Consider the following 13,340-nt stretch of genomic DNA (forward strand, 5'->3'; position numbering starts at 1 on the left):
TAATATAATATTATTAATGTTTGGGAAGTATTTTTGGAGAAACTATTGATAACCTTTTTTACTATGAGAATTACATGTTAAGTTATAATAAAAGGATGGCTGTTTTAGTAATAGGTAAAATACATATAAATAATTTAACGACAAAAACGTTTAATAAACTCTTCATATCTATGCAGGAATAGATAATCCTATTAATTAGGTACTAAAACTTTTCACAGATAATTAAAATTTTATCATCCTTTTAAAATTCCATAAAATTTGATATTGTTTATAAGATGCATTTTAATTGAATAATTAGGTATTATATTTAGAATTAAACAAGAAAATCTACCCAAAAAACCAAGATTACTTATCAGTTAATCAAATATATTATAAATAATTAAATTTAAAAACCAATAAACGTATAAACGTTTATCTGTTTAATATAGAACATGAAAGTTAGGAAAAAACAACAAAAAATAGTCACAAAATTAATCTAGATCGTAAAGTTAAAAAGTCTCTAAATAAAATATTAAAATAATAAACTAATCCTAATTACTAATATGCTTGAAATTATGTCTGTCACTTTGTTGCATTCTAAACACACACCCTGTAAATAGAGATGATGGTTAAGTAATGAAAAAATATAAGACACGTAAGTATATTTTTTTGTCACATAAGAAATTAATACTTTGATAAAACGAATCAAAGTTTAGGTTAGGGAAACTCATCTAATGACTTTTCCCGCTTTGGGCGAGGCGAAAGGGAGTGTCAGACTCTTACTGACTAAAAACGCAGCGTTCTTACTACTGCTTTTTGAGCTGGAGCCCCGGTAACCAGCCAGGCAGTCCACAAAATACTATCGCCATCATTATCAGGAAGACATGCAATGCAGAACGCAGTCAGTCATATTATGGTTTTGCTACCCATCCTTATGTACTTAGTTGATATTTTTTTATCAAACTAACATCGAAGGATTGGAGTAATTATAATTTATTAGCGGGAAATGCATAATCATCCTTTCTCAAAAATCCATAGATTTATATCAATACTAGCTTCTGCATCATCTGAATACCTGATGGTAAGCAAGCAGTGTCGCCCATGAACATCTGAAATATCAGAATTGTTACAAGTGTTTAGCAGGGCTTTTGGGTATTACGAACTTGAGGATTGTTGTCAATTCGGGGATTGGGAAGGGGAGTAATTGGGCCTCCAACACGCAAGCGTTGTATTCAATTCGGTTTTATGTGAGGCCGTGGTATCACTCCGGCCGAGCCAGCCCGTTCGTACTGAAGCATGGCCCTCACATACTTTACTTTGGACAATAGACACATTTCAAGTAATGGAGATTTAAATAAAATAATGTGTCAATTTATACAAACCAAGTCGCGTGCATAATACTAGTTACAACTAATTAAATGATCCAGAAATTAACATATAGAATAAGATAAAAATTACGGCTTCTGTATTTAATTTTAGTAAATTGATTTTTAAATACTCGTAATAGGTGGCTATTATAAAAGGATGTTGATAAAATACTAGATAAATTAACGAAAATACAATGCTGGCTGATAAAAATATTGATTAGCGTGTAAAATTTAATTTAAAATAATAGAAAAGTCAACAATTTTTAAAGTGTGGGAGAGCCATGCTTCGGCAGGAATAGGCTCGACCGGAGTGATACCACGGCCTCACAGAAACACGACGTGAAACAACGCTTGCGTTGTGTTTCGTTGTGTGACTGAGGTTACCGGAGGCTCAATTCCCCCCTTCCCAATCTTTCCAATCCCCTATTCCCAGGGTTGTTATCCTTCAATTCCTAACCCCCAATAGGCCACCCAAAACCGGCAACGCACTTGTAACGCCTCTGGTGTTTCAAGTGTCCATGGGCGGCGGCGATTGCTTACCATCAGGTGAAACGTCTGCTCGTTTACTTAAAAAAACAGTGGTGTACCGTTTTTTATTCCTATAATGTCTTTCACAGTTACTAAAATGTCAAATGATGATGATTTTTAAAGTTATAAAAGTGATTTAAAAACTTTGATCAAAAAATTATGCAAAAATGACTAGTGAAATTCTATGTTTTATTTTATTCTATATTTAATAGACAATAAAGACTAGAATACTATACACTTAATCAATTAATGCATATTATTTTTTGTTACTTTAAAACTATTTTCGTGTTTTCTTATTCTATGCCTATAATATTAAAAGGTCACTCGAAAAATTTCCAAAAATTTGGTTTTTTAATGTTAACTTAACATTTTTTTTAGCACTAAAACTAATCGTAACTCACGCAAATAGTTTCAACACCTGGGAAAGATAAAAATCAAAAGCAGAGATTTTGAGATAAAAATTCTATTCTTAACAATAAAAAATCAAAATCAGATAATCAAATCCAAAAAATAAAATTTACATAGAACAAAGAAATCAATTAAAAAACTGGTTATCAAAAGAAAAAAAAAACAGGGTAAATGCTAGGATCTAATAAGATTAAATCAATAAAAACTAATATATTCACAACAATAACTTAATAATGCAAAACAACTATTATTAAAGTCAAAGTCAAAATTATTTATAAGGCACTTTTGACGAATTACACATTGAAAAACTTTTCAACGTCATAAGGCGATGTGCCCAAAATTCTATTAATATTGCCACATTAAGTGTTGTAATGCTTAGGTGTTCCCCAAAGTTGTAACCAGACTTTCGGTTACTTAATGCACAGAAGTGTCAACTATTCTTTTTACAATACAGTCAACGGCAAACCAACATAAATTGTACTTACAACTAAAACTTTTAAAAGATTCGACACGAATTACGAGTAGCTAATACCTAATACAAATTCTATCATTCCCATACTAATCAGTATTACTATAAAATTAGTTCCTTCCAGTAAAAATCAGAAAACAGCAATGTACCTAAAGCCTAGCAAAAACAGTATCATTAAGCAAAAAGTCTGTACTTACAACTTGAAACTACATAAAACGGCGACAAAACCCATAATACAACACCTTGCATTCTGGCATTTTAACTACAAACCACGACCACAACAGAGAATAAACATTTTAATATAAAATGTCTCAAAACCCCGCGGCCCCGGACCTTGAATCCCGGAATCCGGGATTATTAAGTGTTGTTCTTTTTGTAGTGATGTGGTTGTTTGAACTCAATATGTGGTTGCTCATTTAGAGGCCGGGATTAACAATAAAAACGAAATTTGATCATTGCGGCCGATGCTACGGTGATCCTTTAAGGGGAAGCCTGTTTGAATGTTTTGGGCGTGTTTATTTTTTGTTGAATTTGCAGCATTTTACTGGATTTTTATCATATTTTTTTATAACCGTTTTGTCTGAAATGCTATAATAATGTCTTATTCAGTCCTATCTTAATTATTAAAGAGAATTATATTATGTTTGTAATGTTCACATTAATTTTGTGCTTATCTGTTCTAACTATTTGATATATAGTATGATAAACAAAGCATTGGAATATTATAGAACAATAAAAAAAGTATTTAGTTTTACTTTTAACATCTATTAATATTGACACTGTAATATCTGTAATATCCTCTTAATTAAAAAAAATAACTTGAATAGGTAACTGTAGCATTAAAAGCAATAAATATAATTAAACTAATTAAACGCAAAATTACTATGACTTCTATTAACTTACATATTAAAACTCGTACAATACCTATAGAAAGTAATAAAAACAACAATTTAATATTATTATAGTATTCATCAGAAAAATGAGATTAAAAAATGTGTGAATCTAACAACCTGCGCCTTAACAGAGCATTTGCCGCGTTATCAGATCATCGTCGAACCTGTCCAAGGTAAATAAATCCTATAGTTTACTGCCCAACCATTGTTATACTCATTAACCCTTTGTCTCATTAGACCCCGGCTTCATATTCCACCTTATTTTTGTAACCGATGACAGCTCAGATTAGATCCTCCTTTTTTAAATTTTATTTTCCAAAACTTTTGTCCTCCATCTTATGATTTTCTTTTTTTTTTCCTCGAGTCATATAAAATTTCAACCAGTCTTATAATTTTATAGTGTTTATCGGTTTGTTTTGTTATTGCTGTTGTTCTTTTTTTTCGAATATTTCATTGTTATTGCAGTTGTAAAGACAAAATGGTATTGAATAATGTTTTATGCTTACCACGTAATTAAATTTTAATGGTAATCAAATGCAAATGAGTTAATGCCGTAAACTTCTTCATTTACGCTTATTTATATTTTTAATTTCTTTGTTTCAAAATGAAAGTTAATTAATACAAATGATGTGGGGTTTTTATTTCAATTAGTAGGCAATTAAATGCTGATAAGGAATGCTTTCTGACATGGGCATTTTAAATGGAACCGAAAAAGTGTTTTTCGGTATATCAGAGTAGTTTGCCCTTTTTATGGGGTTGTCAAATACAACCGCTATGCAGGTTATACTAATTGCTTTGCGTTTAAATCGATTTTTTTCAAAACACGTTAAAGCTCTTTTCTTTAATCAGTTTATTATTGGAATCATTGTTGGGTACTGCCACTGAGTATTAGACCTGAGAACAGTTTGTTCCTTTTCCTTATTTTTATGTAAACCAAGTAAGTCTGTTATTTTATGAATTCTGTTAAAATGGTATACCACTGAACTACACTATAACGCGCGCGGCACTAAGTATTTGGCCGCTCCTTAGATGGCAAACAAGGATTTTGAAGGGGCTAAATCATCTAATGATTTCTTCCGCCTTGGGCGAGGCAAGAGGGAGTATCAGACTCTCACTAACAAAAAACCACCCCGTCCCTACTCCTGCTTTCCGAGCTGGAACCCGGTAGGCAATCCACAGCTCCGGGTCCGCAACAGCCCTACTAGCCCTCACCTGTGGTGGTCTGATGGCTTTTGTAATTTGTCTTAAATTAAGCTTAATAGGTAAACATTACGTAACGTAGCTAAACTTATACGCTGTTATTCATCCTCTGTGTAAGCGTTTGTCACTGTAATCCATTACGCTACCAAGTATGTCCAACGTGCATTCTTTGTGGCCAGGTGTTAAACGAGACGTCGACAATAGATATTCCAAGATTTTATAAACATTTCGTTGGATGTCGCAGCTCTGTAGGTATACAAAATGATATTTTGACTGTGTCGTCCTATAATCCGTCGTCCGTCTAATAAATCCAATTTAAGAATATTATAACTAAGTTATGAAAAACAGGGGCACTCTATAATCTGTCGAATTGACTTACCTAATATACAGATTATAATACGACATAATATAAAATTGTGTTTTATGGAATAGAAGGCAAACGAGCGATCAGCGTCGCCCTTGCACACCCGCAACACCAGAGAAATACCACTTACTTAAAACTCATCAGGCTCATTCGATAATTTTGTACGAGGCAGAAAGTTTCGAGAGTGACGCGCTGTTATGACCTGCCAACCAATGGATATTTTAATACATATTATGTAAATGCTATTACTAAAAAACAGACAGTCTTTAGTAAATGTACGAAAAAAGGTAATCTGTCCCAAAATAAAAATACCAAACACCATCACTGACCTCATTCAACAAATCAACCCTAAACTGCTAACGACAACAATTCCTTAACACCAGAACATAAATAATGAGAAACTTTATTAAAATATAACAAAAGATTAGATAGGGTCGAGCCAAAGTTCGTTCACACTCCTTTGTCGCTCCGTCCAGCGATCCGTCAGCATACAGATATGGATGTCATACGCTGTATACCAGGTTGCCGCTACGGTTTAATTGATTAAAGCTCAGAGGAAAAACTGTGGAGATGTCTATTGAACGGGGATTTATTTAAATATATCATTTTTGGTATTTGGTAGATGCCGATGTTACTTCTTATAATTTATAGTATGTGTATCCTTAGTGCGAGTTTTTAATTGAAACGAGAATGCGTACACTATCTCTTAATAACACCCTAAAAAACATTCTTTCCTAACCGGCTCAAAAAGCAGGAGTAAGAACGGGGTGATTTAATTTTTAGTCTGTAAGAGTCTAACACTCCCTCTCACCTCGCCCAAAGCGAGAGAAGTCATTGGACGATATAAAAAAGGAACACTCTATAAAAATAAAATAGTGAAGTCCAAATCTCCATCGACTCCACAGCATTGCTATGCAGCGACAAAGTTTGACAATGGCCGCGGCAACCTTAAAGGGCTGATGAACAGGTGTAGCGACCGAGGATCTTGCGTCCGTCCACCACGCAAGAGATAAGAGGATGTTGATTAAAACCCACTCAGTTATTTTTACACTTTATCCTGTGTTTCATCCTAGATAGGGAATACGGATTAGAAGGCTTGTGAATGTCTGGCTGATAGTTGTTAGTAGTTGGTTCTTGATTTCTTAGTTTTACATGAGATTTTAATTTTGATTGAGTTTTTTTTTTGATATGTTTGCACTTATTTTTCATTTATCTTTGGAATGAAAGTAATGGAAAATAATAATAATTCTTTGACTTCTTTTGGAATGTTTACTTTATTTACTGTAGTACCCTTAGCTTGAGTTTCGGATTGCCTAGCGGGTTACCGGAGCCCCGACTCGAAAAGCAGGAGTAGGAACAGGGTGGTTTTTAGTCATTAAGAGTCTGACACTCCCTCTCGCCCTGTCCAAGGCGGGATTTTCCCCCCTTCAAAAATAAGGTAAGATCAATCTAACACAAAATACCAATATCAAGGTTACATTTTATTTCTCAGATCACTAAGTACAGTAAGCGCTAATCTTTCTACATTTATACATTAAGTTGTAAAGACTAAGTTTTATTTTCAGGAGTCGTTTGCAGTTGGTGTTATCAAGTGGCTTTTAGTGTCCTGCCGAACAATTGAAGGCCTAGATAAGGTAAGTGAGCTAAGGAGGCTCCCTAATGGAACTGGGTTTAGGAGGCTGGCTGAGAAGCTCTAGTTGAATAAAGAATAAAATAGAAACTGAAATGTAAGATAACGGTTGATTGAAGACGTTGATTGTGACATTAATTTTATTTTATAGGGCAGATTTTTTAGGAAAATTATAAATGATTTATTTAGTCATTTGTATTTAAAAAAATATGTTTTAATTAAGTAGTACTGTTTTCGTTAACTTTTTATAGGAGTAAATGTAACAAACTGCATTTAATTCTTATGTTTAAACTATCAATACCGCAAGTGCTACAAATTTTAAAGACAGACGCATATATAGCCGAGGAACCAAAGTAATTAAAAAAGTACTGTAAAGACAAAAACATATTTTGAATCCTAAACTAATTTTCACACATAAATCTAAGATACAAAAACGAATCAGCCAAAATATTCAACTCCATCTTCTACAACTTGGACCACCCCCTTATCGATGCGGCTTTTCAGTTAAATGCTTACACGGGGCAATAGTGCCAATTTGTTGCATATTATCTACGAGCAGAGGACAGATAAACTGATAGATTGGCATGTACTTAGCGTTGTGGGCGACTGGGAAAAATGCTTCTTAGTTGCAAAGTAAACATAATTGCTTACTATTCATGTATCATCGGTCGGCAAGTTAAAAAAGAACCTCCTTCTTTTTTGAAGTCGGTTAAATGTGATGGATATTTGCCAATTATGGTTTTAGTATTGTATGGTTTTGTAATCTCTTTGAATCTGTGTGATGTTGTTAATTCGATAGACTACTGTTGAGTTTGAAATGGTTGGTTCGATGCGTGGGTCGAGCAATAATGGTATTTCAGGGATTTTACAAGTTTTCGTCATCGGCTTACTCACGTAACTGTTTGATGGGGAACTTTAACTAGTAACAAGCCATGCTAGAAGCTCATATTCATGAGCAGCACTCTGCGACACACCACGCGTCGATTGTCGCGTTGCTACTCAGCGCTAGATTTTTCTTGTCTTTAATAAACTGGAGAAAATTTCGGTTCTAGATTAGGTAATATTTTGAATCACACAGATAGATAAATATAAAACCTTCTTACTATATTACATTTAAAGGAAAAGGTTTTAAAATTAAATCTATTAACTTGTAAATGAATTATGTTTTACACTACAATTAATATATTGTAAGATAGTATGATATGCCTGTTGTAAATTCTACACACATCATTTTAAATGTTATTTAGTCTTTACGCTTTATAATAAAATGAAAATGTAATGAATATAAAATATCGCCACAATAACACAATATAATTTAAAGCTTAAAAACAAAAGCCAACCTATCCTTTATAAATTGGAAAACAGAAAAGAAAAACACAAATTCCCATTAGCGTTATCTGAAATAATCCATCGACAATGTAATTATTATACATATAATCATAATATATATATGTATATGTATATATATATAAATAATTGACAAGTATTAATAAAAAAGAAAATTGAATTTGTCACTTAAAAATAATCATGATGGATCGTAAAATTAGAGCGTTTATTAAAATTTGCGCGTGAGAGGCATCACACAACAGCAATTATTGTTTAATTCATTACTTTATTACTTGACATGATCGTAAACTGCAATTACGAACGCATCGACTATAATAACTATAATACAAGTGTCGATATAATCTTTTTTAAAGGGGATGAATAATTTTCAATGAAGGTCAACGAAATGGCGCAAATTATACGATTTACATATTTTTCATTCATTTTAAAATGGGATGATAATATTCAATAACCATAGTTGGAATACATTTCTTAACACTGCTCTTGCATACTAAGATCAGTGTTGGACTACTTGATAATTTTGATAATGAAAATTTATGATTACTTGAGTTCAGAAAATTAGCTATTATTATAATCAATAGGTTTCTTTACTTTGTTGATCGAATAATGACAATCACGACAGATGAGCTAAAAGTGATTTTTAGAAAAAAAATAATCTCAAATTCTAGCTTTAGGCATTATGTCCGATATGTAACAACAAGCTAATCTTCGTGTGAGTTTATATAACTAGATGACCCGAAAAACTCCGTACCATCTAAATTTCATTTTGTTCCGACCTTTTCAAACTTCCCTGGACTTCCACAATTAATTCAAGACCAAAATTAGCCAAATCGGTCGAGCCAATCTCGAGTTTAGCGAGACTAATAAAGTGTAATAGATTTATATAATTCTAAAAAAAGTATGCACCTATTGCAACATATAGACACATTTTACCTAACTGTTTGTGTTCATGTAAATAAAAAAATCGTGACATTTTCTCTCAAATTTTCCATTTTCTACACACCAAAAATTAGTCTCAAGAGCAACTCTCTAAAATGTCCAACAAACTTCGCTCCTACGAAGGAGAAGTGCCCAATCGATTCAGTCCAGTTCACGAGGTCGTAATTGTGATATAGGCCGTGAGAATATTCAATTAAGTGGGCGAACTTAATTGCAACTTGATAAAGTTAAGTTGGTTCTAAGTGAACTATCTTCCGAACTAAGTTAACTGACCATTATCTTTGCCTTTGTGCATGGTAGCTCGGTCCTCACCTAATTGGGGGTGGTAGAATGTTGGGATGTTGTGGATGGGACTAGGGTTTGATATTAATTTTTGTAAAGTTTCTAAAGTAAGTAATTTTTCTAAAATTTCTTAGTAGTAGCACGGTGTCTGGAATTATGTCCAGTATATGGCAATATGCTCACCCCCTATTACATGGGACTTATAATACAAATGGTGAAAAGTGGATGTACATTGTATAGCGGCGTCGATGGTGTCTTAGGTGATATTATGCTGATATTTTTAGTAGCCTGCCGAAGTTTACACAAGCAGCCCAAAAATATATATTGAAAAGAGTTTCATATTAATTTATAATTTATATGTTGAATTTATAATTTGTATGTTTAAGTTAATATTTTTGTTTTTGTCATTTTGTTATTTAATTAAAATGAAATGTGTGTGTGTGTGTTTGTATTTCGTTATAACATCGCCTTGGAATATTCTGTTATGATGTTGTAACTGTGTTTTAATAAATTAAAATAATAAATATTGCAGTCAGGTGGTTTGATAGTTAGGTTTGACTGACAATGCGTTATAAGTACACTACTACTAAACCATACATCAGTTGCCTCCAGAGTATCCTGCTATCAAACCTTTAAAAAAAGGCATTAACCAATTGCCTCCAAAGTATGCAGCTATCAAACCTTTAAAAAAGAGGCTTAACGCAATTTCAGTTATATATCTTTTTCGAAACAATTCTAATTTTTAAATCCTGAATTATAGTTACCATTAAGCAGTTTCTCATTTATTACCCAGTCATTGATGGCTTTATAAAGAGCCATAAAAGATTTTCGCTGGATACCTAAGATTTCAAACCGTAAGCAAGAAGTAAGTACCAAAGTCTTCCCAATTTATTCCATACAAGGAGTATCCTCGCTATTCCGTCCACTAGCACGTCCGGTGCCGTCCGACTCTAATCGAGTTATTGTGAGCGGCACAATGCCGCAATCAGCCGCAACCACGGCGGGTGCAGGTGCCGTATTGTCGTATGCCTATAAAGGGTAAAGTTCACACAGTTTTCGAAGCCTTACAATATTCTACAAGGATATTTAGAAGAGTTTTTGCCTGATGGGATAGATTTTCTCCTTAAGTCCAGAACTCATTAAGTTGTGGAGAGTATTCTGTCGAATTGACCGAAAAAAAAAACCAGTATAATGTTACAGATATACTATACAGAACATTTAAACAAAAATAAAACGGACTTACAATAATGTTCCTAATACTATATCACAAATTGTTAAACTTTTAGTGTTAGCATTAAGTATTGTTAGCCCCCAAACTAGGATAATCCTGTGTCTTGGGAACTTGAGTTGAAACAAGTCTAATTATTAAAAAAAAATTAAGTTAAAACAACAACTCTCTCTCTGTAGTCGATTCCCTCACTGCTGAGGATCGTGACTCCGTTTGATTTCTTCGACCAGCTGCCTCCATCGGTTGCGTTCCGTTGCTTGGTGAAGAGCAGCGCTGATAGGCATCTCAAGCTGTTTGGAGATTTGGTCTGACCACCGATTGGGGCTTCTTCCTCTAGGCCTTTTTCCCTCCACCTTCCCCGTTACTATCAGACGCTCTAGGTTGTTACCATCCCTGCGTGCAACGTGGCCAAAGTATTGCATTATGCGTCGCAGGCAGGTCGCAGACAGACGCTGTGTCTTCTCCAGCTAAAACAACAAACAGAAATTAAAGTTGAACATTGTATAATTTTCCCGAAAGCAAGAACTTTGCTTTGTTTACAAATGGTACGGTTTAGTTATGGGCTCAGATTAAGGGGTGGGTGTAAACACCTCTAACAGAAAGATACTCCGACACTCATAGTTTTACAAGAACTCAAGCCTACGTATACTATATTTGGCATACCTTATTACTTTGTTTGTAATTTCAAATCTGAACTCATCATCACATAAGGATATACTTCGAAGGTAAGCGGCAAATTATGTAAAGTTAGTATATTGTTCGACGAAATCTTAAGGACTTTGAAATAAAATAACATTGATACGAAACCCTTTTATTTAGAAACGTATTAAAACTGAGGACGTTTCATACATTTTACTTCGTAAACTTAAGTTAACTACCGGGATTTTTAAATTATATTGTGTACCTTAATTTACAATGTCGTAAAAACATCATTGTCTAAATAAACACCGAAACATCTCCTCGCTATTTCTTAATAAAATACTTCGAACTTAAAAACCCTTTCATTCGGAGACAATATTAATACGGTAACAAAACTTCCTTCATTTTATTACTCACATTAAATTTCAAATTGATTCACGAGCTTACGGCAATAAGAAAGAAATATAACGACTTCATATTATTGCCAGCGCAAAAAATCAATTTGAAAACAGAATTCATAACTTGCAACATTGTTTTAATTGCAAAAAAGATTTTCTTATAATATTTTATAAGATGGCCGGTGGCCACCGCACGCAACAATAAAGGGACAATAAAGAAAACAAAAAACCGGTTGCAAAACAATGCTGGCCGCGCGGCGTTGCTTGACGTTTTTATCATTTCGTGCGGAGAACAAAAGCTGAAGCTTCCTGTTGAAGCTGCATCACCATTCTTGTGAGGCGACTTGCGGACGGACACACGGACGAAGGGAGTACACAACTTCACCGTACTGTCGGTATCAAACTATGTATAGTGAAATTATGACTAGAAACTGCTAAAATATATCTAATGATTGTGCTAAAACAAACAATAGAGAATATTGTCTTATAAAATTTTCAGTTTTTAGTAATGGGATCTGGCCTGACTGCCTTATTGTCATCGTGTTTAAATGTACAAATGTTGATAAAGAGGATCAGGACGCCTTGAATTCTTGAAACGACGTATTCCTTTTTAAAAGGTCGTTAACGCCCTTACATGTCCTGTGATATCACAGATATTCTGATGATCGATATGTTCCATAAAAAAATGATTATATTTTTATGGTATAAGGGTGTAAACAAGCAGACGGATCACCTGATGGTAGGCATTCGCAGACACCCAAAAGACCACAGGCGTTACAAAAGCATTACGGGCCTTTTGGGGGATAGGAATTTAAAGATTGTTGAGGAATCGGGAATTAGGAAGATTAGCTATAGTGAAAAGGTTTTTTATGTGCCAATGGGTAGAACAGTTCCCACTCTTTAAAGTATTTTCGATATCCATGTCGATCGTTTAACATTACTCGCCAATATTCCCAACAGTGTATCTCCCAAACTCTTGTCCCGATACATTAACGTACAATAGAGGTGGACGATCTATTCATTGGCGCCACAATGCGATCTCATCGTCCGATCGAAGCTGATCGCACGTGATCGCACTTGCAACTCCCTGATAATAACATCACTGGAGCATGTAATTTGAATCCGAAGTGTTCCGAAGTATCCCGAAGCAGATCGGACGAATCCGAACCAAGTCGGAAGATACGGCATAGTTTATTGGACGTGTAGATAATAAGTTATGTTTGTTCAAAGGCTTTGTTTGTTTCTTAGATATTACTTAATGCTTGAATCGCCGATCTGAGAAATAGCTAAGAACGTCTGCGGTAAATGGGTAAAACGTGAGGATCGTGTTGCGTAATGCAATAATATTGAAACGAAGTAGAAGAATTAGTGTTATCTTTTTCTTATAAAAATAGTTGATCAATGAAATAGGATTCTTCCTTAAATTTTGGGATACTACAAAGTCTGTCGAATATTATAACTGTCTAGTTATTGATAGTTTTGTCTTTATCGTAAGTTCTCTGTCTAGACTAGTGGTAAACAATGATGCAGCCTACAATGGAGCTCACCTACCAATAATTTGCATTTCATTTAGTAGGTGAATTGGCTAAATAAACTCTATTTTGAACAAAACTAGTTAACATTAGCATGCGCTATGATCACATGGCTGAACATGGTAAAAATCCCGTTT

The sequence above is a fragment of the Spodoptera frugiperda genome, chromosome 9, assembly GCF_023101765.2.
Source record: "Spodoptera frugiperda isolate SF20-4 chromosome 9, AGI-APGP_CSIRO_Sfru_2.0, whole genome shotgun sequence".
NCBI classification, from domain to species: domain Eukaryota; kingdom Metazoa; phylum Arthropoda; class Insecta; order Lepidoptera; family Noctuidae; genus Spodoptera; species Spodoptera frugiperda.